Source organism: Pseudophryne corroboree, chromosome 1, assembly GCF_028390025.1.
Source record: "Pseudophryne corroboree isolate aPseCor3 chromosome 1, aPseCor3.hap2, whole genome shotgun sequence".
Classification (NCBI taxonomy): domain Eukaryota; kingdom Metazoa; phylum Chordata; class Amphibia; order Anura; family Myobatrachidae; genus Pseudophryne; species Pseudophryne corroboree.
In genome coordinates this window covers 1,018,588,010-1,018,614,960 of record NC_086444.1, presented here as the reverse complement: position 1 = coordinate 1,018,614,960, position 26,951 = coordinate 1,018,588,010, and positions in this window count along the sequence as shown.

Genomic DNA, 26,951 nt, shown 5'->3' with positions numbered 1-26,951 from the left:
CTCCCCCATTGTGTCTTTCCTGCCGGGATCCTATGTCACTCCAGCCAGCTCCCCATAGTGTCACTCCTGCCAGCACCCTCCTGTTTCACTCCAGCCAGCACCCTCCTGTGTCACTTCAGTCAGGTCCACCATTGTGTCTCTCCTGCCAGGATCCTCCTTTGTCACCTCAGCCAACTCTACCTTGTGTAATTCCAGCCCACACTCATGTCACTACAGACCAGTATCTAGCTGCCTCAGTTTTCAGTTCCCGTAGTGCTGCTGCGTGTCTGGCTGGAGTGCTCTGGTTTAAGGATCTGTTGTTGTCACGTGACTTTGAGTGTCGGGAGCCACATTTGAATAAAGAAAGAGCCGCATGCTGATCAAGAGCCACGGATTGGCCACTGCTGCTGTAGATGATGGATGCAACCAGAATCTTTTAGAGATTTCCCGAAAAAAGCACTTACTGTAGAGGCAAAGAGTAATGGGAATAATGGTGGATATGTGTGTCAGTATATTTTGTATAAAACAAGAATAACCTCAAAAAAGGCACTATTCAAACTAAGGGGTCTATTTACTAAGCCTTGTGTGTAGATAAAGTGGACGGAGATAAAGTACCAGCCAATCAGCTCCTAACTGCCATGTCACAGGCTGGGTTTGAAAAATGACAGTTAGGAGCTGGTTGGCAGGTACTTTATCTCCATCCACTTTATCTCCACACATGGCTTAGTAAATAGAGCCCTAAATCTCATACAGTAATATTAGACTTAATGGAAATTAAACATTAACATCATGAAAGACTGATGCATGCTCTCCATAGACCATAGTTTCTGACTTTCTGGCTGTTCGGCACAGCAGTGTACGATGTGGGGGACATGGCTTAGAATAGGGGGTGGGGGCGTGATGCACCACAGAAGGCTGTGGGCGGGCTGTATGATCATATCACAGTGGCCATGCCCCTAACTATATATAATCCCGAGATTACCGGCATTGTACAGCAGTTGGCATGGCTACAATGATGCGATTCAGCGTGAAACGCATCATTGGCAGCCTAGTCCTTCGAATTCAGTCTGTAAATGGGCGACCGGCGGGTCCAGGAGACTTGCCCACTTTTCTGGGTGGCTTGGAGTGCCATATATTTTTGGAAACCTCCCGTCATAGTATGCCCAAGACTGAAGACTTAGCTATTCAGATTGGAAGATTTAACGTAAGAGGGGAAGTTCTCAAAATGGTAAAATTAAAAGATACTGTATATCAAATGACATCAACAACCATTTTGCACACTTTTAGTGCTAAAGATGAGTAGGAGAGTTAAAGTTAGAGGGCCCGATTAAGAACTGATTGCTAATGTGTGTTTTCGCACAGTGGGCGATTATCGATAGACTGCACATGTGTATGCACAGCAATGCGCATGCTTGTCGCCAACCAACAACAGGCATCGCCAAACAGTGACAAGCTGGTGCAAATATTTCAATTGCACAGCCATTCGCAAGCTCTTTGACATGAAGAGGCCGTTTGGGGGTGGTAACTGACCGTTTTCTAGGAGTGTCAGAGAAAACGCAGGTGTACCCAAGCGTTTTCAGGGAGGGTGTGTGACGTCAGCTCCGGACCTGATCAGCCTGTTCTCTTTGCACTGTAGGAGTAAAGGTGCATACACACGGAGCGATATAACTGAGCGATTTTGACTATATAGTCAAAATCGCTCAGAAAGTTAGTGCAGATCGCTCCGTGTGTACACAGGCAGCGATAGCGATGCGCGTCCCCGCCAGGTCGCTATCGCTGGGAAAAATAGTCAGTGCAGGCAAGTCAATTTTGGCTATGTCGCTGGGAAAGTTAGTTAAAATCGCTAGAGGCCAGCGATTTTTCCCAGCGATAGCGATGTTGCCGGCGGCGGTGGTGCGGGCGGCGGCGGGTGGTGGCGGCGGTGCGGGCGGCGGCGGGTGGCGGTGTGGGCGGCGGCGGGGGCGGCGGCGGGTTGCGGTGGCGGTGTGGGCGGCGGTGGTGCGGGCGGGGGAAATTTTACCTTTATCTTGCAGAGTTTGGCAGCGGAGCGGTACCAGTTTCAAAAATGGCGCCTCAGCGTCATTTTTGAAATTCAAGATGGCTGCCGCGAGCCAATCACGGCTCGCCGCGTCATCACCCCGCCCCCTCCTGCTGACTTATATAAGTCAGCGCGAGGCAGCGGCTTTCAGTCCGACGGCGGAGGAGGAGCGGAGAAGAGCTCCTGAAGACTGAAGGTGGAAGTCCTGGATGGGCGGCGGCTATGCAAAAGAGCTTAGCAGCCGCCGCCCACCAGGTGAAGACGCCGGAGCAAGACCTCAGAAGCCCTGGGGAGGTGGCGCCCCCCCAGGTGAAGACGCCGGAAGCCCTGGGAAGGCGGCGGCCATGCAAAAGAGCTTAAAGGCCGCCGCCCCCAGGTGAAGACCCAGTTTAATAAAGGATTTTTTAAAGAATGTGTCGGGGTTTTTTTTCAATATTTTCTTTACAGGTGGACTACAGGTGCCAGCGGGCCCTTTATGTCCGGGCATGCTGGCACTTGTGGTTCTCCAAGTGCCAGCATGCTGGGGCAGGCTTGCTGGGACCTGTAGGCCACCTGTAAAGAACAATATTACTATTTAAAGGCTATCAGCCTCCCATCCACCGCCCACGGATGGGGGGGACAGCCTCGGGCTTCACCCCTGGCCCATGGGTGGCTGGAGGGGGGGGACCCCTTGATTTAAGGGGTCCTCACTCCTCCAGTGTACCCCGGCCAGGGGTGACTAGTTGGGGGGGTAATGGCACGGCCGCAGGGACCAATATAAAAGTGTCCCCCGGCTGTGGCATTATCTCCCTGGCTAGTGGAGCCCGGTGCTGGTTTTAGAAATACGGGGGACCCCTATGTCTTTTGGCCCCCGTATTTTTTAAACCAGGACCGGACGCAGAGCCCGGTGCTGGTTGTCTAAATATGGGGGAACCCTACTAATTTTTTCCTCTGTATTTTAACAACCAGGACTGGCTCAAAGAGCCCGAGGCTGGTTTTACATAGGAGGGGGGACCCCATGCAAATTTTTTTTTTTACTTTTAGCTATTTAAATACCAGCCACCCTGTAAAATCGTCCTATATATGACACTCATCCCCTTATTTAAATGAGATTGTCAAAATCTCCCATACCCAAAATCTCCTATAGCCAAAATCTCTTGCATAGTTAGACAAAATCTCTGGTAAAGTTAGTCAAAATCTCCTACTGCCAGTTCAAGGGAAAAGTTAGTCAAAGGGGTATATGCAATTGCGGTCGAATTCGCGGAAATTTTCACCGTTTTTTAATTCGACTCAATTCGACAGGTGAATTCCGGAAGGTGGCTTCCGGAATTCACCATATTCAATGAAAAACGGATTCGCCAGAGTCGCGGGCGAAAATCGGCCGATTTGGCGGATTTTGCCGCGATTTTAAAAAATGGTAAAAAAACGTGAAAAACCCGAAAAAAAAATGGCGTGGGGTCCCCCCTCCAAAGCATAACCAGCCTCGGGCTCATCGAGCTGGTCCTGGTTCTAAAAATGCAGGGGAAAAATTGGCCAGGGATCCCCCGTATTTTTAAAACCAGCACCGGGCTCTGCGCCTGGTGCTGGTGCCAAAAATACGGGGGACAAAAAGAGTAGGGGTCCCCCGTATTTTTAACACCAGCATCGGGCTCCACTAGCTGGACAGATAATGCCACAGCCGGGGGTCACTTTTATGCCGTGCCCTGCGGCCGTGGCATTAAATATCCAACTAGTCACCCCTGGCCGGGGTACCCTGGGGGAGTGGGGACCCCTTCAATCAAGGGGTCCCCCCCCCAGCCACCCAAGGGCCAGGGGTGAAGCCCGAGGCTGTCCCCCCCCATCCAATGGGCTGCGGATGGGGGGGCTGATAGCCTTTTGTGATAATAAAAAGATATTGTTTTTTCCAGTAGTACTACAAGTCCCAGCAAGCCTCCCCCGCAAGCTGGTACTTGGAGAACCACAAGTACCAGCATGCGGGAGAAAAACGGGTCCGCTGGTACCTGTAGTACTACTGGGAAAAAAATACCCAAATAAAAACAGGACACACACACCTTGATAGTAAAACTTTATTACACACTACCGACACACACATACTTACCTATGTTGACACGCCGACTGCCACGGTCTCCGACGATCCGAGGGTACCTGTGAAAAAATTATACTCACCTTCCAGCGTCCAGAGATAAATCCACGTCCAGAGAGTAAAATCCACGTACTTGTTAAAAAAAAAAAACACGCAAAAACACGCTCCATACCGGACTAGAAAGGGGTCCAATGTTTTCACATCAGACCCCTTTCTCCCGAATGCCGGGACATCACGTGACTCCTGTCACTGACGTCCCTTCAGCCAATCAGGAAGCGCTACTTCCGTGGCGCTCACCTGATTGGCTGTGCGCTGTCTGTACTGTGAAAGCACATCGCAAAGCCGCTCCATTACTTTCAATGGTGGGAACTTTGCGGGTAGCGGTGGGGTCACCCGCCGGTCAGCCGCTGACCGGCGGGTGACCTTACCGCTAGCCGCTAAGTTCCCACCATTGAAAGTAATGGAGCGGCTTTGCGATGTGCTGTCACAGTACAGACAGCGAACAGCCAATCAGGTGAGCGCAACGAAGTTGCGCTTCCTGATTGGCTTAGAGACCTTTCTGTGACAGCTGTCACTGACAGGTCTCATTCGTGGAAAGGTGTCCCATGTGTCACCATGGGACCCCTTTCAGTCCGGCATGGAGCGGGTGTTCGGTTTGTTTTTTTGCCAAGTACGTGGATTTATCTCTGGACCATGGCTGAGGTGAGTATATTGATCTTTTCTTTTCAGGTATCCGTGGATTCTACATGGAGAAGAGGACCGATGTCGGCGTGTGAATATAGGTAAGTATGTGTGTGTCGACGTATGAAATAAAGTTTTACTGTCGACGGTGTGTGTGTCCTGTTTTTATTTGGGTATTTTTTTCCCAGTAGTACTACAGGTACCAGCGGGCCCGTTTTTCTCCCGCATGCTGGTACTTGTGGTTCTCCAAGTACCAGCTTGCGGGGGAGGCTTGCTGGGACTTGTAGTACTACTGGAAAAAACAATATCTTTTTATTATCACAAAAGGCTATCAGCCCCCCCATCCGCAGCCCATTGGATGGGGGGGGACAGCCTCGGGCTTCACCCCTGGCCCTTGGGTGGCTGGGGGGGGGGACCCCTTGATTGAAGGGGTCCCCACTCCCCCAGGGTACCCCGGCCAGGGGTGACTAGTTGGATATTTAATGCCACGGCCGCAGGGCACGGCATAAAAGTGACCCCCGGCTGTGGCATTATCTGTCCAGCTAGTGGAGCCTGATGCTGGTGTTAAAAATACGGGGGACCCCTACTCTTTTTGTCCCCCGTATTTTTGGCACCAGCACCAGGCGCAGAGCCCGGTGCTGGTTTTAAAAATACGGGGGATCCCCTGTCAATTTTTCCCCCGCATTTTTAGAACCAGGACCAGCTCGAAGAGCCCGAGGCTGGTTATGCTTTGGAGGGGGGACCCCACGCCATTTTTTTTTATGATTTCACCGTTCCAGCATTAAAAAAAAAAAATAATAATAATATTTTAAAAAATATATAAATAATATTTGTGCCTCCAAAAAAAAAAAAAAAAAGTACCTAATCCCTTCTAATATAAATAGATCTGCTATTCCCCCCAAAAAAAAACACAAAAAAAAACATGTTTAAAATTTTTTTATTTGTTTTCACCCTCCAAAGTGTGGCGGATTGAAAATGACGAATTTGCTGTCTAAAAGCACTGCTGTCGAATTTCCAAACTTGAATTGAATATGCTTTGGTCGAATTGCAGCACTTGTATCATTGCAGAAAAGTCGAATTTGCAAAAAGTCGAATTTCAAAAAGTCGAATTTTGAAAGTCCGTTTTTTGGTCGGAAAGCACTGAATTGCATAGGCGATTTTTTTTTTTGGTCGAAAATGACCCGAAATTCGACAATTTCGGGAATTCGACCGCAATTGCATATACCCCATAGTCAAAATCTCTCCGTGTGTATGCACCTTAAGTCCTGGGCTGCACACAGACTGCACACAGTGGAAAAATCTTTCAATGGTGAGTGTGATGCGAACGGCCTTTTCCATGGAGGCTGTCTCCATACACTGTTAATTGATAACATTGTTACACACCAACATCTTTTTATTATTTCCCTATTATCCCATGCTTACTTCAATCTATACCACATTAAATAACAACTCTCTCTGAACTCTACTGTATAAAGAAAGTATGTTACTGTATGTATTTAGAGAGGAGAAGCTGTCCCAGAAATCCTCCAAAAATTGGTGAGAGTATTCCAATTATTGCACATACAATCATTCAACTTATGTGTTATAGAATTTGGACCTACTGTAAGTAAAAGACTGGGAGCTAGAGAGATATATTAATGTGATAGTTATTGTCAATATTATTTTGATTTCTGTGCTTTTTTGAATCTTTTTTTAAACATATTTGACTCAACCTTTCTTTATTAACAATGACCCATTTAAGCATTTTTGGGTTGCTAAAAATAAATCTAAATATTCATCATTTCGCAAATTTATGTCTGCATTTGTCTGTGTCTGGTTAGGGAACCCTCTACTGGGGCATGGTATAGTTTGGAGTGGATGACAAAGAAGAGAGTCCGAGCAGGTAACTGCAGCTTGCACCTGCATCACACCACCCACATCCCCACCTGTTTGTATATTACATATCCACCACATAAAGATAATTTGCCCTTTGCAGAAGATGCGCTTCCTTTCTCAAGACCACTAAAAGTGCATTTTTTTCCATCTGCAAGCAGGAGCACAGGGGTATTTCTTACTGCCACATTTAAAAAAAAACTACATGTGAAACAATTTATTTCACTTGTGAATCTTTGAAAAGACCTTAAAATCATGAACGCTGTTGTGTATACTAGAAATGATGCAGTATAAAAACACTGGTTTCATTATTTCAGTTAAGTCTAGATACAGAAGATACACATACAATCATAAAAGTAATAATGGGGGGGTTTGTTAGCAAACCAAAAAGCACCCTAATGGGCAAAACCATGTTGCATTGCAGGTGGGGCATTTGCAACATGTGCAGAGAAAGTTAGATTTGGGTTGGTTATATTGTTTCTGCGCAGGGTAAATACTGGCTGCTTTATTTTTGCACTCTAGTTTAGATTTCAGTTTGAACACACCCCACCCAAATCTAAATCTCTCTGCACATGTTAGGTGGTAAGGGGTGGTACAGCGTACCGGTAAGAAATTCCAAGCTGGTACACAGTACCACCAGGCTGCAGGCACTGTGTCGGGGAGAGGAGAGTGCAGCATGCACTGTGGGGGTATATCTGGCACTGTGGGAGTTTATGTGTATCTGGCACTGTGGGGGCATATGTGTATCTAGCACCATGCGGGCATATATGACACTGTGGGGCATATCTGGCACCATGGGGGCATATGTGTATCTGGCACTGTGGGAGCATATCTGGCTTATGTGTATCTGGCACTGTGCAGGCATATATGGCACTCTGGGGGCATATGTGTATCTGCCACTGTGAAAGCATATGTGTATCTGGCACTGTGGGGGCATATATGTATCTGGCATCATGTGGGCATATCTGGCACTGTGGGGGTATATGTGTATCTTGCACTGTGCGGGCATATCTGGCACCGTGGGGAATATGTGTATCTGGCACTGTGGAAGCATATTTGTATCTGTCACTACACTACTGGGGGCATATGTGTATCTGGCACTGTGGGGGCATATGTATATTTGCCACTATTAGGGGCACATGTGTCTCTGGCACTGCACTATTGGGGTCATATGTGTATCACTCCCCAATTTTCATTGGCCATGCCCCATGTGGCATGTGGCCACACCCATTTTTTGGCACGTGTGCCTCTGGCGTGAGCACACAGTACCACTAAGAAGAAATTTTTTCTACTTACACCACTGATGATAGGTTAGGGTTAGGCTGCAGGGAAGGAGTGATAGGGATAGGGTGGAGGTAAGTATACTCAAGGGACCCCTGTGGGGATTTTCTCCATTGGACGGCTGCTGTTGGTCATATGACTGCCAGCATACCGACTGTCAGTAAAAAGGTATCACACCCATACTATCTTATCCACCTAAAAGGAGTTTTTAACCACTTGCCTGGCATGATTTTTTGTTACAAATATTTTTTAAAAAAAGTTGTTGTTTTTTAAATAAATTCATCTTGGACATGTTCTTCACCTAATTCACTCATTAAAAAAGTACAATTTCTGAGCTTTTTTTGGGGGGGAAATTTGTCAGTTACCTGGTTAAAGCAGTATAAGCACTTTGCAGAGTGAGAGGCATTAGTGGACTTTGATTTAGCTTACTTTATGGATCAAGTTATTCATGAAAATTAGGTAATATCAGAGTTCCTACATAGGCTCAGCAAAAGGAAGTAGTGCAGGGAGGCGCTGGGACAGAGTGGTGCTCCCCCTGCCCTGCATCCATTCCCTGCTGATGTGCCATCCTGTCCCCCCTGCTGCTGCTGCCAGCTGCTGTGCCTGTCACTGTATGACAGGCAGCAGCGCCGGCATCATGAATAGCCTACTCCCCTTTCCTCACCTGTGACAGCGGCTGTGTACAGATCAGGGATGGGGTGGAGCTACATGGGATGGAAGGGAGTGGAGCTAAATGGGACAGAAGGGGGCGGAGCTACATGGACCAGGCTGCTGTACAGAGAGAGGGAGAGTAATTACAGTGGCGGCCAGCCAGACTTAGGTAAGTGGAGGGTGAGAGAGAAATGTATGTATGTGTATGGTGTGTGTGTGTGTGTGTGTGTGTGTGTTTGTTTGTGTGTGTGTGTGTGTGTGTGTGTGTGTGTGTGTGTGTATGGTGGTCGGGTGTGTATGTATACATGTGTGAATTGTGTGTGTGTGTGTGTGTGTGTGTGTGTGTGTGTGTATGGTGGGGTGTGTATGTGTGTGTGTGTGTGTGTGTGTGTGTGTGTGTGTGTGTGTGTGTGAGGTATGTCTGTGTGCCCGCGCATTATGGACGCTATGACTGGAGGGGGCATTACATGTAAAGATGCTACTACTACTGGGGGGGCATTACGTATAAGGATGCCACTACTGGGAGAGCATTACATATAAGAAAGCTACTACTACTGGGGGGGATTATGTATAAGGACGGTACTACTACTTGGAAGGCATTACGTATAAGGAAGCTACTACTTGTGGACATTATGTATAAGGACGCTACTACTACTGGGGGGGCATTACATATATGGACGCTACTACTACTGGGGGGGCATTACATATGATAAAGAAGGAATCCATCTTTGTTCATAGACTCCATAGTTAAGCTGTTTATAATTGTTTATCAGATCAGAGCTGATATTGTTAAGAAGTGCAAGGCACTGCACTTTGAGTGAACTATATTGAAACCGTCTTATGATCTATTTTTATTACTTTTCTGAGTAAAATATAAATATCAGCAGCTAGACATATAGGCTTCACAGGTGTCCAGTAGTTTGCGGTATGGTAGGTGTGAAAACATAACTAAATATAGCATGTCTCGCTTTTACCAAAATTCCCCTAACTGACCCACTTAAAAGCACATACAGTCTAAAAAAATATAGACGTGGCAGACATATTACGTATAAGATAGGAGTTTTATAAGCCAATAGGATTAAGCTTCGTGTCAGGAATCTACGACACCATATGTTAATTTGTATCACATTATAATGTACTGCTTGTAGGAAATAAAGCTCTCTCTGCTCTGTTATTTTTCACTTTACACACGTGTGGCTAGTTATTACAAAGGTTACTTTGTTTTCTGGTAACTGGCTACAGCCGTGAATGAACCTGAGCTGACTGATTGAGTGTGTGCTTGAGATTGGATCAGTGAGGGGTGCCCTGTCCTGGGGCAACCTTTATCAATTTGGAGGTTCCGAATCCGATATCCTCATCACCTGTTGAACAACGGACGGCTGGGTGCACGGTTCCTGGACTGAGACTCACAAAACCATGCGCATGGTAAGTAGAGATATTTTCTATTCAGACTTTCATTCCTTTGACTATCCATCTGTTCCATTGCCAAACAGAGATCAGGGATTTTGCACAACGGTCACTCAGTAATCAGGTTGATTTTTTCATATTTCTTCTATTCTCTTGCTTATATGTGCTTATATGTGTTATAAAGGCGTAAGAATCAATTAATGTGGGAGTGAATGTGTTCTGAGTATTTAGAGTGTGTCCGCATATAACCAACTGACGGGTTGTTAAACTGGATGTTGCTGCAGCTGCTTTCAGTGGTGGTAGCAGCTCCCAGGACCCGTGTACTTGGTGTGTGGGTCTCAAATACCAGGTGATTCAAGTGACGTAGTAAAAACGGCCAGTGAGTCTGGTCAGGTGGTCCGGTGCGGCAGCAATCCTGTACGCTTACTCAAGTGACCCATGTGGCATTTGGGGTCTGGACCACTGTCTTGTTTTGTCTTATATTGAAAATTAGAACGTAGGTTAAGTCAGTGTTACTGCAGTTTATATGTGTAAGATATTGTAGGAAGACTTTAGAAATAACTCGGAGTTATGAAAGAAACATGTCCACTTTGTAAATGTGTAATAATTTTAGTAAAAGCACACCACAATCAGAAATATTATCTAAACTATATAGGTAGTCCAGGAGAATCACCCTTATTCTCTGAACCGTGGGAAGAGGGGCTTGACATTTGTGTACCAATAGGTTGCCATTTCATTCCTAGAGAGAGAGACATTGGAAGAGATTGGACAGACATAGTATCTGAAGTGGCAAACTCAGAGCATCGTACTACACATAACATAAGAGTCTAAGTTATAGGTACGATAGAATATCATTGCCAAGAAACATCTGACTTGCACTTCCTGTCGCTTTAAAAATTATAGTGTACAGAGTTAAAAAAAAAAGAAAAGGGGAATGGAAATCATTTAAAACTTTTTCTCTGTGATCCATGAACAAAGACAGGTGCGGGCAGTAAATGCAAGTTAAATGTCCTGTCAGGATTGTGTCTGCATAGCTATCATACATAAGTTAGGAGAAGGATATCCATTTATTTTAAAAGCCATAGTGTACACCGCAGAAGAAAGGGTTTGGGAAAATAGAGAAAACCCAGATGATGTGTTCATATTGATGGGATGTCATTTCATTCCAAAGGATAGTGACATAGGTAAAGATTGGTTACAGATCACCTCTGTTCCAGGCAATTTTCCTCACAGTTATATCTCAGGGGATCTGTTAGAAACAGGTTACTGATATTTCCCAGATTCTGAATACTTACTGGCCATAAGTATGGGAAATATAAATAGTTATCCTTCGGATGAAGCACCTCAGAGTGCCATGGACATTATGAAAAGTGTACATAATGAGCAATGCTTGAAGGGTATGAGGCGGTTGTTTCGACATGCGGGGTTGGCTATTGATGGCACTCTAGACCCAGAAAAGTTGAAACAGATCAGAGTAACCTACGGGAGATATGTGAAGGATAATAAACTGGAACAGAGTCTTGATTTGTGGATTGAGATAGGTGAATTACTTCGGTATGAGAAAGAGTTAGAAGAGTTAGAACAAATTCAAGAACAAATGGCTTTGATTAATATGGATGATTTTGAACATGCAGACACATCTGGACAGGGAACAATTAGACATAGAGGTCCCAAGAAAACCAAAGGGTATCCTTACTGGGCATGTCCAAATTGTGGACATTGTAACCCACCAGATGATACAATATGTCCAATTTGTCAGACACCTTGGTCCTATAAATGTAAACCCTGTGAAGGAGCAAATGTCAGAAAATCCATTATGTTTAGGAAATCTCTCAGTTAATGGTTGCCAGTGTTGAAAGATAAAAGACCTACAAAATATACTTGGAGATGCGCATGCCCCATAATAATACATTGACAGACTAAGGATTGCACAGCATGTAATGTTAAAAGACCAGGAGTGCATCCTACGAAAAATTTATGTATGGTCGCTAGTCTGGCATTGTTATGCACACCAGTGCCTGCAGGAATGTACTGGTGTCAGAACTGTTATGCACTCCAGTGCCTGCAGGAATGTACTGGTGTTTGAACTGTTATGCACACCAGTGCCTGCAGGAATGTACTGGTGTCTGAACGGATAGGTATGCAAAACAAATGAACTCACAGACAGACTGGGGAATATGACATTACGTACACAGAAGGTGATAGGGTAACAAAATACACACAAAGTGAACAGAGAAGCCCAGAGGCTAAGGAACTGGGTGTCTCCCTAGTATTAGCAATGCTCAGATGGGAAAAGCAAGATGTTGTGTTTTAATACGTAGAGAACCCGAAATGCTGTTGCTAAGGGCAACAGCAAAACCCTAAAGGGTTACCAACGGGTGTGGCAGTAAACTCCTTGGTCAGAGATGGAATGATAGACACAAGGAGAGTCTCCACAATCCTAATTCTCACTTGCAGTGCACAGGTTCAGCTTACTGCCACTAAACTGACACCTGACACATTGCACAGTGAGACAGGATTTAGGCAGGCAAGTCTTAGAATACAGCTGCAAACTTGCTAAGTTCACAGAGTAGTAAAAGAACCCCAGCAAGTTAAACGACTGACTCCAGTCTTACTGCTAGGTCTGGATTGGCAGAGTGTAGTACCAAATCCCCAGGCCTATTTGCAGTAAGCAACAACAAATACAAAGCTACACAGTACTAGAGATGTGCACTTGAAATTTTTCGGGTTTTGTGTTTTGGTTTTGGGTTCGGTTCCGCGGCCGTGTTTTGGGTTCGACCGCGTTTTGGCAAAACCTCACCGAATTTTTTTTGTCGGATTCGGGTGTGTTTTGGATTCGGGTGTTTTTTTCAAAAAACACTGAAAAACAGCTTAAATCATAGAATTTGGGGGTCATTTTGATCCCAAAGTATTATTAACCTCAAAAACCATAATTTCCACTCATTTTCAGTCTATTCTGAATACCTCACACCTCACAATATTATTTTTAGTCCTAAAATTTGCACCGAGGTCGCTGGATGACTAAGATAAGCGACCCTAGTGGCCGACACAAACACCTGGCCCATCTAGGAGTGGCACTGCAGTGTCACGCAGGATGGCCCTTCCAAAAAACACTCCCCAAACAGCACATGACGCAAAGAAGAAAAAAGAGGCGCAATGAGGTAGCTGTGTGAGTAAGATAAGCGACCCTAGTGGCCGACACAAACACCTGGCCCATCTAGGAGTGGCACTGCAGTGTCACGCAGGATGGCCCTTCCAAAAAACACTCCCCAAACAGCACATGACGCAAAGAAGAAAAAAAGAGGCGCAATGAGGTAGCTGTGTGAGTAAGATAAGCGACCCTCGTGGCCGACACAAACACCTGGCCCATCTAGGAGTGGCACTGCAGTGTCACGCAGGATTGCCCTTCCAAAAAACACTCCCCAAACAGCACATGACGCAAAGAAGAAAAAAAGAGGCGCAATGAGGTAGCTGTGTGAGTAAGATAAGCGACCCTAGTGGCCGACACAAACACCTGGCCCATCTAGGAGTGGCACTGCAGTGGCACGCAGGATAACCCTTCCAAAAAACACTCCCCAAACAGCACATGACGCAAAGAAGAAAAAAAGAGGCGCAATGAGGTAGCTGTGTGAGTAAGATAAGCGACCCTAGTGGCCGACACAAACACCTGGCCCATCTAGGAGTGGCACTGCAGTGGCACGCAGGATGGCCCTTCCAAAAAACACTCCCCAAACAGCACATGACGCAAAGAAGAAAAAAAGAGGCGCAATGAGGTAGCTGTGTGAGTAAGATAAGCGACCCTAGTGGCCGACACAAACACCTGGCCCATCTAGGAATGGCACTGCAGTGGCACGCAGGGTGGCCCTTCCAAAAAACACTCCCCAAACAGCACATGACGCAAAGAAGAAAAAAAGAGGCGCAATGAGGTAGCTGTGTGAGTAAGATAAGCGACCCTAGTGGCCGACACAAACACCTGGCCCATCTAGGAGTGGCACTGCAGTGGCACGCAGGATGGCCCTTCCAAAAAACACTCCCCAAACAGCACATGACGCAAAGAAGAAAAAAAGAGGCACAATGAGGTAGCTGTGTGAGTAAGATAAGCGACCCTAGTGGCCGACACAAACACCTGGCCCATCTAGGAGTGGCACTGCAGTGGCACGCAGGATGTCCCTTCCAAAAAACACTCCCCAAACAGCACATGACGCAAATAAAAATGAAAGAAAAAAGAGGTGCAAGATGGAATTGTCCTTGGGCCCTCCCACCCACCCTTATGTTGTATAAACAGGACATGCACACTTTAACCAACCCATCATTTCAGTGACAGGGTCTGCCACACGACTGTGACTGAAATGACGGGTTGGTTTGGACCCCCACCGAAAAAGAAGCAATTAATCTCTCCTTGCACAAACTGGCTCTACAGAGGCAAGATGTCCACCTCATCATCATCCTCCGATATATCACCGTGTACATCCCGCTCCTCACAGATTATCAATTCGTCCCCACTGGGATCCACCATCTCAGCTCCCTGTGTACTACTTTGTGGAGGCAATTGCTGCTGGTCAATGTCTCCACGGAGTAATTGATTATAATTCATTTTAATGAACATCATCTTCTCCACATTTTCTGGAAGTAACCTCGTACGCCGATTGCTGACAAGGTGAGCGGCGGCACTAAACACTCTTTCGGAGTACACACTTGTGGGAGGGCAACTTAGGTAGAATAAAGCCAGTTTGTGCAAGGGCCTCCAAATTGCCTCTTTTTCCTGCCAGTATAAGTACGGACTGTCTGACGTGCCTACTTGGATGCGGTCACTCATATAATCCTCCACCATTCTTTCAATGGGGAGAGAATCATATGCAGTGACAGTAGACGACATGTCCGTAATCGTTGTCAGGTCCTTCAGTCCGGACCAGATGTCAGCATCAGCAGTCGCTCCAGACTACCCTGCATCACCGCCAGTGGGTGGGCTCGGAATTCTGAGCCTTTTCCTCGCACACCCAGTTGCGGGAGAATGTGAAGGAGGAGATGTTGACAGGTCGCGTTCCGCTTGACTTGACAATTTTGTCACCAGCAGGTCTTTGAACCCCAGCAGACTTGTGTCTGCCGGAAAGAGAGATCCAAGGTAGGTTTTAAATCTAGGATCGAGCACGGTGGCCAAAATGTAGTGCTCTGATTTCAACAGATTGACCACCCGTGAATCCTTGTTAAGCGTATTAAGGGCTCCATCCACAAGTCCCACATGCCTAGCGGAATCGCTCTGTGTTAGCTCCTCCTTCAATGTCTCCAGCTTCTTCTGCAAAAGCCTGATGAGGGGAATGACCTGACTCAGGCTGGCAGTGTCTGAACTGACTTCACGTGTGGCAAGTTCAAAAGGTTGCAGAACCTTGCACAACGTTGAAATCATTCTCCACTGCGCTTGATACAGGTACATTCCACCTCCTATATCGTGCTCAATTGTATAGGCTTGAATGGCCTTTTGCTGCTCCTCCAACCTCTGAAGCATATATAGGGTTGAATTCCACCTCGTTACCACTTCTTGCTTCAGATGATGGCAGGGCAGGTTCAGGCGTTTTTGGTGGTGGTCTTCTGTACGTGGTGCCTGTCCTCCGAAAGTGTCCCGCAATTCTTCTGGCCACCGACAGCATCTCTTGCACGCCCCTGTCGTTTTTTAAAAAATTCTGCACCACCAAATTCAAGGTATGTGCAAAACATGGGACGTGCTGGAATTTGCCCATATTTAATGCACACACAATATTGCTGGCGTTGTCCGATGCCACAAATCCACAGGAGAGTCCAATTGGGGTAAGCCATTCCGCAATGATCTTCCTCAGTTGCCGTAAGAGGTTTTCAGCTGTGTGCGTATTCTGGAAACCGGTGATACAAAGCGTAGCCTGCCTAGGAAAGAGTTGGCGTTTGCGAGATGCTGCTACTGGTGCCGCCGCTGCTGTTCTTGCGGCGGGCGTCCATACATCTACCCAGTGGGCTGTCACAGTCATATAGTCCTGACCCTGCCCTGCTCCACTTGTCCACATGTCCGTGGTTAAGTGGACATTGGGTACAACTGCATTTTTTAGGACACTGGTGAGTCTTTTTCTGACGTCCGTGTACATTCTCGGTATCGCATGCCTAGAGAAGTGGAACCTAGATGGTATTTGGTAACGGGGGCACACTACCTCAACAAATTGTCTAGTTCCCTGTGAACTAACGGCGGATACCGGACGCACGTCTAACACCAACATAGTTGTCAAGGCCTCAGTTATCCGCTTTGCAACAGGATGACTGCTGTGATATTTCATCTTCCTCGCAAAGGACTGTTGGACAGTCAATTGCTTGGTGGAAGTAGTAAAAGTGGGCTTACGACTTCCCCTCTGGGATGACCATCGACTCCCAGCAGCAACAACAGCAGCGCCAGCAGCAGTAGGCATTACACGCAAGGATGCATCGGAGGAATCCCAGGCAGGAGAGGACTCGTCAGAATTGCCAGTGACATGGCCTGCAGGACTATTGGCATTCCTGGGGAAGGAGGAAATTGACACTGAGGGAGTTGGTGGGGTGGTTTGCGTGAGCTTGGTTACAAGAGGAAGGGATTTACTGGTCAGTGGACTGCTTCCGCTGTCGCCCAAAGTTTTTGAACTTGTCACTGACTTATTATGAATGCGCTGCAGGTGACGTATAAGGGAGGATGTTCCGAGGTGGTTAACGTCCTTACCCCTACTTATTACAGCTTGACAAAGGCAACACACGGCTTGACAAATGTTGTCCGCATTTCTGGTGAAATACTTCCACACCGAAGAGCTGATTTTTTTGGTATTTTCACCAGGCATGTCAACGGCCCTATTCCTCCCACGGACAACAGGTGTCTCCCCGGGTGCCTGACTTAAACAAACCACCTCACCATCAGAATCCTCCTGGTCAATTTCCTCCCCAGCGCCAGCAACACCCATATCCTCCTCATCCTGGTGTACTTCAACACTGACATCTTCAATCTGACTATCAGGAACTGGACTGCGGGTGCTCCTTCCAGCACTTGCAGGGGGCGTGCAAATGGTGGAAGGCGCATGCTCTTCACGTCCAGTGTTGGGAAGGTCAGGCATCGCAAACGACACAATTGGACTCTCCTTGTGGATTTGGGATTTCGAAGAACGCACAGTTCTTTGCGGTGCTTTTGCCAACTTGAGTCTTTTCATTTTTCTAGCGAGAGGCTGAGTGCTTCCATCCTCATGTGAAGCTGAACCACTAGCCATGAACATAGGCCAGGGCCTCAGCCGTTCCTTGCCACTCCGTGTGGTAAATGGCATATTGGAAAGTTTACGCTTCTCCTCCGACAATTTTATTTTAGATTTTGGAGTCCTTTTTTTACTGATATTTGGTGTTTTGGATTTTACATGCTCTGTACTATGACATTGGGTATCGGCCTTGGCAGACGACGTTGCTGGCATTTCATCGTCTCGGCCATGACTAGTGGCAGCAGCTTCAGCACGAGGTGGAAGTGGATCTTGATCTTTCCCTAATTTTGGAACCTCAACATTTTTGTTCTCCATATTTTAATAGGCACAACTAAAAGGCACCTCAGGTAAACAATGGAGATGGATGGATACTAGTATACTTATGGATGGACCAGCGACTGCCGACACAGAGGTAGCTACAGCCGTGGACTACCGTACTGTGTCTGCTGCTAATATAGACTGGATGATAATGAGATGAAATTAATATATATATATATATATATATAATATCACTAGTACTGCAGCCGGACAGGTATATATATTTATTATGTAATGACTGATGACGGACCTGCTGGACACTGTCAGCTCAGCAGCACCGCAGACTGCTACAGTAAGCTACTATAGTAGTATGTATCAAGAAGAAAGAAAAAAAAAAAAACACGGGTAGGTGGTATACAATTATGGATGGACCAGCGACTGCCGACACAGAGGTAGCTACAGCCGTGGACTACCGTACTGTGTCTGCTGCTAATATAGACTGGATGATAATGAGATGAAATTAATATATATATATATAATATCACTAGTACTGCAGCCGGACAGGTATATATATTTATTATGTAATGACTGATGACGGACCTGCTGGACACTATCAGCTCAGCAGCACCGCAGACTGCTACAGTAAGCTACTATAGTAGTATGTATCAAGAAGAAAGAAAAAAAAAAAACACGGGTAGGTGGTATACAATTATGGATGGACCAGCGACTGCCGACACAGAGGTAGCTACAGCCGTGGACTACCGTACTGTGTCTGCTGCTAATATAGACTGGATGATAATGAGATGAAATTAATATATATATATATATATATATATATATATATAATATCACTAGTACTGCAGCCGGACAGGTATATATATTTATTATGTAATGACTGATGACGGACCTGCTGGACACTGTCAGCTCAGCAGCACCGCAGACTGCTACAGTAAGCTACTATAGTAGTATGTATCAAGAAGAAAGAAAAAAAAAAAAAACACGGGTAGGTGGTATACAATTATGGATGGACCAGCGACTGCCGACACAGAAGTAGCTACAGCCGTGGACTACCGTACTGTGTCTGCTGCTAATATAGACTGGATGATAATGAGATGAAATTAATATATATATATATATATATATATATAATATCACTAGTACTGCAGCCGGACAGGTATATATATTTATTATGTAATGACTGATGACGGACCTGCTGGACACTGTCAGCTCAGCAGCACTGCAGACTGCTACAGTAAGCTACTATAGTAGTATGTATAAAGAAGAAGAAAGAAAAAAAAAACGGGTAGGTGGTATACAATTATGGATGGACCAGCGACTGCCGACACAGAGGTAGCTACAGCCGTGGACTACCGTACTGTGTCTGCTGCTAATATAGACTGGATGATAATGAGATGAAATTAATATATATATATATATATATATATATATATATAATATCACCAGTACTGCAGCCGGACAGGTATATATATTTATTATGTAATGACTGATGACGGACCTGCTGGACACTGTCAGCTCAGCAGCACCGCAGACTGCTACAGTAAGCTACTATAGTAGTATGTATAAAGAAGAAGAAAGAAAAAAAAAAAACGGGTAGGTGGTATACAATATTATATATATATTATATACAATTATATATATATATATATATATATATATTAAACTGGTGGTGATTATTAAACTGGTGGTCAGGTCACTGGTCACACTATCAGCAACTTGCAAGTAGTACTCCTAAGCAGACAATCACAATATATATTATACTGGTGGTCAGTGTGGTCACAATGGCAGTGTGGCACTCTGGCAGCAAAAGTGTGCACTGTACGTTATATGTACTCCTGAGTCCTGCTCTCAGACTCTAACTGCTCCCCACTGTCAGTGTCTCCCCCACAAGTCAGATATACATTATACAGTCACACTATCTATCTATCACTTCAGCAAGTAGTAGTACTCCTCCTAATGCTCCCCAAAATTACTACTGTGTCTCTCTCTACTCTAGTCTCACTCTCTTCTTCTCTTCTCTATAAACGGAGAGGACGCCAGCCACGTCTTCTCCCTATGAATCTCAATGCACGTGTGAAAATGGCGGCGACGCGCGGCTCCTTATATAGAATCCGAGTCTCGCGATAGAATCCGAGCCTCGCGAGAATCCGACAGCGGGATGATGACGTTCGGGCGCGCTCGGGTTAACCGAGCAAGGCGGGAAGATCCGAGTCGCTCGGACCCGTGTAAAAAAACATGAAGTTCGGGCGGGTTCGGATTCCGAGGAACCGAACCCGCTCATCTCTACACAGTACTGGCTAACTTTCAGGAACTGACTAACCAACAAAGATTCAGCAGCATCTGCTTAACCTGAGAAGAGGCCTTATAAAGCTGGTGCTGTCCACGCCCCACTCAGACCTCACAGACTGTGAGCACAAAAACCAGCACCGGATCCCCTGCCGTGCACAGAGCCTGTAACCACTGCACAGCAAAAGACCCGAACCGGAGTATCAGCTGCGCTCAGGTTACTCCGCTAGCACTTGTCTCCCGGTTGCCATGACGACGTGGCAGCACAGGGCAGGAGACCCTAACAGGCATCTGCACCTCCAGCATATAATTTAGCTGAGGGATCAGTCCCTAGCAGAATGTATCCGGTATGTACACAAGATACAATCACACCTGGTGTGGCTGCTGAGGGAAATAATGCAGCACAACCAGAACGGCGTAGAACCACTACGTGGTATAAGCCATGGTCAAATTCAGAACTATTAACAATAGTTAATTTACTCCCAGATATTAAGTTGGGGTTCCTTAGGCAGGTTAAAAGATTAAGAACAATTTATAATGCTACATGGCTAGATATAGATGAAGTATCAGAAGCCTCTGCAGGAGATCTGATTGCAATTCAAATAGAGCAAACTCAGCCTGACTCTCCAGGTGAAGCACTTGCCATACCAAATGAAAATGATCGCAAAACTTGTGCTTCTGGCCGGACTTGGATAGAAAAATTTGAACTTTTCTGTAATCGTCTGGTAGAGAATGCACCAGCAGCACAAGAGCATAGACAAATTAAAACAGAATCAGTACAGCAGTACTATGACATTATGCATAGACTCCATACTGATCAAGGCTTTGGTATGGTAACACCTAGAGACCTAAGAGTGTTCAAGACTGCCTTCCTTAATGGTCTGTCTCCTGTCCTAAAGGAAGTGCTGTATTGTAGTAGAACAGAAGCAGGGACATTGGCTCCAGATGTGATACTCACTATCTTAATTACCATTGAATATAATCATCAGGAAAAAGCTGACAAAAAGAAGTCAGCACCACAAACTATTTATCTGGTGCAACAAGCACCAGGTAAATTCAGACAGGATACCCAGAAACAGGGCTATGGCAACAGATCCAAACCCACTGTGGAAACAGCAAGGAAACTGGGTCTGTGCTTTGCCTGTAATAAAAAGGGTCATTTTTAAAGGGACTGTCACAAATGGAAAAATCAGCAAGCCAATTTGCTGAAACCAGTTCAAAACAGTCAAAACTCTCAAGACAAACCCATATCAGATTAGGAACACGGCCCCCAGGTTCCCACCTTTTCCTGCAAAGTATCTGAGGCTGGACCCCAATGTAATTTACCTTTAACCCTTGATGGAGGTCCAACCATCAGCTGCTCGGTGGACACCGGGGCAGCCAGAACTGTAATTAGGAAAGACTTAGTGCCCCAAAATCTAATTTCAATTGATCAAGTGCCTGCCACAGGCCTAAATGGTCAAACGCAGTTCCTACGACAATCCAAGCCAGTCAAGATTTCTTGACCAGAGGGTAAATCAGTTGTCACACAGTTTCTCATATCTGAGGACTGCCTAGTAAACTTAATAGGAGTGGATCTTTTATCTGCTCTACAAGCCTGTATAATATTTAAAGAAGGAACTGTGTCAATTTCAACTCATGCTTGTGACAATCAAAGAATTGCTTTTGATACTTACATGTTTGTCTCATCTCAGGAGTGTGACTTCTCAAGTATGCAACTTCCTGATTTGCTACAAACATTACCACAGGACCTATGGTCTAGCAGTAAAGTAGATGTGGGTTTACTCCCAGTAACACCAGTGGCTATCAAATTAAAGTCCAATGTACAGCCAGTTAAAATGAAACAGTATCCCCTAAACAGTGAAAGGTAGAAGCAATAGGGAAACAAATTGGGGAGTATGTCAAGGCAGGGGTCCAGAGGACCTGCAGGTCCCCTTGGAACACGCCTCTGTTTCCCATTAAAAAACTTTCCCATTCAGATAATACGCCCTCTTATAGGCTTATACATGACTTACAGAATGTCAACAAGAGGATGATCATTGATAATCTTATTGTTCCCAACCCACACACACTTCTCAACCAAATTCCAACTACTGCTACAGAATTCACTGTCACCGATCTCTCCAACGCATTTTTTTCTGTGCCCATTACTGAGGATAGTCAATTACTGTTAGCCTTTACTTTCAAGGGACAGCAGTACTGCTGGACAAGACTACCTCAAGGAAGAGCTGTAAGTCCCAGTGAATTTAGTGAGGCTATGGCACTGGTTCTTCAGGAATGGGCACCAGAACGCTACCACAGTACTGATACAATATGTAGATGACCTACTTTTATGTGCAGATGGCAAACAAGAGTGTGAACAAGATTCAGATTCTTTGTTGTTATTTTTAAACAAAAATATACAAAAAGAATTGTAAAGTTTCTAAGGACAAATTACAGTATGTGCAAGACAAGGTACAATTTTTGGGTCATTGCATTTCTGCTAATGCTAAACACATTATCGCAGAGAGGAGAAAGGTAATTTCAGAAGTTAAACCTCCTCAGACACTTAAACAACTCAGATCCTTTTTAGGATTAATCACATATTGCAGAGAATGGATTGTAGGAGCATCACAAAAACTACAAGTGTTATATGATGCCCTAAAGGGACATAATGCACAAGGTGCATTACACATGACACAAGAACAGTTAGATGCATTTTGTCAGTTGAAGACTGACATAATGTCAGCACCAGCACTGGGGCTTCCTGATTATGCAAGGCCTTTCAATTTGTTTTGTTGTGAAATTTCAGGCCATGCACAAGGAATATTGACGCAGTAACATGGTGACAAACAGCAACCCCATGCATATTATTCAGTACAGTTAGACCCAGTAATACGGGCAGCACCAACATGTGTTAAGTCAGTAGCAGCAGCATTACTGTTAGATAAGGCTGCTGATATTGTTCTGGGTCATCCTTTAACTGTACAAGTACCACACTCAGTGACTGAAATTCTTAACCAAGTACAGACTAAATATTTATCTGCTGCTAGACTAATCAAATATGAAGTAGCATTGCTTACACCATCCAATGTCACCATTAAATGTTGCACGTCTTTGAACCAAGCTACGTTATTGCCACTGGTTTCAAAAGAGGGGAAAGGTGAAGAAGGATAAGAATCTCCTGACACTAGTGACAAGTGGGATGATGTGAGTAATGATGAAGTGAAAGACACAGAAAACCAATAAAATTTTTCTTCTTCTACACAACGTCACGAACATGACTGTGTAGAATTGATGAATCTTGAAACTGCAAGTAAACCAGACATGCAGGAACATCCTCTACTAAATGCAGATTTACATTTATTTGTGGATGGCTCCAGGTACTATGTGGATGGGGAACCGCATACAGGATTTGCGGTTACCACAGAAGCAGACATCCTAATACAGGAACCTTTGCCACCAGGTAGTTCAGCTCAGGAAGCAGAACTTAGGGCACTAATTGCAGCTTGTATTTATGCTGAAGGTCAAACAGTTAACATGTATACAGACTCAAGGTACTGTTTTGGTATTGCCCATGACTATGCGGTTATCTGGAAGAGCAGAGATTTTATAGGCTCTTCAGGAAAACCAATAAAACATGCAGACTGTATTAGGGCATTATTTGCTGCCTTTTCAATTGCCAAAGAAATTAGCAGTTATAAAAGTCAAGGCACACACTAGAGAAAATACTGCAGAAGTTAGAGGAAACGCATTAGCTGACCAGGCAGCGAAGGCTGCAGCAGTCCAGCCTCTGCCAGACACTCAGGTGATGATAACTGTCACTAGACTTACAGTTATTGTGCAAATTAAAAGCACAGGCCTTAGGTAAGGAGAATAAAGATTGGGAAAAATTAGGTGAGCAAATACATGGTGACAGATGGATGGTGGGAAACCGTCTCTGTTTACCACGCTCACTTTACCCAGTCTCAGCACAAATATTGCATGGAAAAACTCACCAATCAAGAGATTCAATGGTGGGGATTTTAAACCAGCATTGGGTGGCACCAGGTTTCACACAGGCAGCACAGGCTTATGTTGCAGGGTGTGTAACTTGTGCTTTACATAACCCAGGAAAGGTAGTAAAGGTACCAGCAAAAAGTACCAGACAAACCTGCTACCCCTTTCAGCGATTACAAATAGACTTTATCCAGTTACCTAAATTTTCTGGGTATGAAAATGTACTTGTGTGCAAAAATCTATTTTCAAATTGGGTCGAGGATTGGCCTTGCAGGGCAGCAAACACCAAAACAGTTGCAAAGAAGTGAATGCAAGAAGTAATATGTAGATATGGAGTACCTTAAGTTATTGAAAGTGACAGAGGCACTCATTTTACAGGAGAGATACTAGGTAAAGTTTTATCTGATTTAGGGGTTACTCAGGCCTTCCACACCTCGTATCACCCCCAAAGTAGTGGTCATGTGGAAAGGACGAATTACACCCTAAAACTGAAGCTACAAAAATTAGTGGCAGAAACAGGCAAAACGTGGTTAGAATGCTTGCCCATAGCTCTATTCTCACTTAGAAATACTCCCAGTGGAAGACATGGGCTAACACCTTATGAAATCCTTTTTGGTACTGCAGCTAGAACAGGCTGTTATTTTCCACAGCAACTGCAAAATGAGCATGGTGACTTAGCTCAGTATGTAATACATATATAACAGCAACAAACTAAATTGCACGACAACGTTTTTTGGTTCTATTCCAGATCCTAACAGGTCACAGGAAGCACATGAACTGAAGCCAGGTGATTGGGTGGTCACTAAGAAACACGTGAGAAAGTCTCTAGTGCCCAGATTTGAAGGTCCATTCCTAGTCCTGCTGACGACAGCCACGTTGGTCAAATTGTATGGAAAGGATTCGTGGGTACATGCATCACATTGCAAGAAAGTGACAAAGGAAGAATTATCCAATCACGATACACAATCAGAATGTAGAGATATTATCTCATAAGCCCCTGACCCGACATGGGTCTGTGGGCATGTATAATGTGTTATTCAGTCCTTATTGTTGGCATGGTTATCCTTATATGGTCACTAATACTTAACCCATACTATTATGAGGAGTCACGTGATAGGGCCATGACTAGTAACCATGCCAAGGGTAATGAAACAAAGGGAAATATAAATGAATCACTGATCCTCCCTATACCATCAAAAATGTCTACCATTATGACTTCACCAAACACTCCAGTATATGTACATAAACCTAGAAGACTCAGATCACTAGGTAAAGTAAGGGACAACTGTAAGCAAAGGACAGCAGTAGCAGAATGTATTTGTCGGTATTGTGGGCCTAACTCAGAGGCAACATGTGAGGAGGGTTGCAAGGGTGACCCCTCGCACACGGTACATACACACCCTCTCGATGCCTACCATACATTACTGGGGAAAGGTGCAAACCTTTCAGACTGTTGGATTTGCAGCCACATCCCAAGAGGACAAGGCAATGTGGGATTTGTCCCAGTGCCCATCACATATGAAATGGTCAAAAATCGTGGTTGTGGAAATCACACTGCACCCCCTTATTATATGAAAAAATCTCCAGCTTTAATAGTAAACAGTTATCAGTTTACTGAGGAGGAACAACAAGTAGTGTGTATAAATAAATCTGTAGGAGAAGAAACAGCCAAACGATGGGCAGTATGGGAACCTGATGAAGGGACTGATCTTACTAGAATAAAATTTTGGGGGGCCACCAAAGGTTGTACACATATATTGCATGTAGATAACCGAAAACACTTTTGGGAGATATTAACAAAAATGGTAGAGTTAAATACCTCTGCAACACTTTCACGGTTATTGGACAGAATACCAGGAGAGGTATATCCCTGTGAACTCATAGATGAAGAAATAATATATGCATTGTTGGATGAGCCTTACACTTTGCCTAGTGGGATCTATTACATTTGTGATAGACAGGCTAATAAATGGTTATCATACAATGCTTTTGGAATATGCTTTCTAGGTACACTCATTCCTGATGTAGTTATATTAGATCATGAGGATATTAAAGAACAGTTCACACCCAAAGTGACACCCCCAGGCCAAATACTAACCAAACGTGAAGTCAAGACAATAAGCAAGAAATATAAACATCTCTTTACCTTAAGTACAGGATATAAACTGGGATTAGGTTTTGGAAATATAATCACATTTGGTACTTGGGGAACTACTGCAAATCAGAAAATGATCCAGGCCTTGGGGGATATAATTGACACTATCACTGAACTATATGATAGTACATTTAGGTACATCGGACATGAACTCCAAGCTGTTCGAATTGAGTTTATTCAGCACTGCTTAATTCAGGAGTTTCTTACAGCAGCTTCTGCAGGCTATTGTGTCACATTGCAAACCGTATATGGAGTTAAATGTTGCACTTATTTGACTAATGATACTAACCCAGAAGATATAATTGATGAAAAGATGAATGAAGTAATACAGTTGAAAAATCAGTTCGCTACTAACCATAATTACACCAGTGTAATTCCAGATTCTTTATTTTCTTGGTTAAATCCAAATAACTGGTTTTGTGGCATAGGAGGATGGTTTGCAGGAATATTGTCTATCATTACTAAGATACTTGCTTTGCTATTAATAATCTATATTGGTATAAAATTTATTATGTGGATAATGCATAAGATACTGACACTGTAATCTTTTTCTACCCAAGGTATTGCTGAAACTGGTAAACCACAACCAATTTTTCTGAAACTTTTGGGAGACACTGTCGTATATAACTCCACTTCATCCTAATGTGAGACCTGCCGTACCAGATACTCAGAAGCCTCCGGCTGTCCCTATTGTTATGATGATGTGATCTAAAGAAGCATTGCTGTCACAACATTGAATTACAAGAACTTTTAAGGACTGTGAACATTATGATGATTCCATCTTGAGAAGACTCCTCTGCTTTATGAACTCTTACTTATAATGATTTAGAAGTTAGGAACAAGAGAAAAGGGAACATTGATTCTGCATGAGTATAAGGGTGTTGAATGGATTAGCCCATGCCCTGAGTGCCCCTAAGGCACACTTGATGTGAAAGTAGGTGTCTCTATAGAATCAATGGCCAGGGAAAGGAAGGGTAAAATAGAGGTAAAAATTGTAAACAAAGAGGGGAAATTGATAAAGATTGAATCCATCTTTGTTCATAGACTCCATAGTTAAGC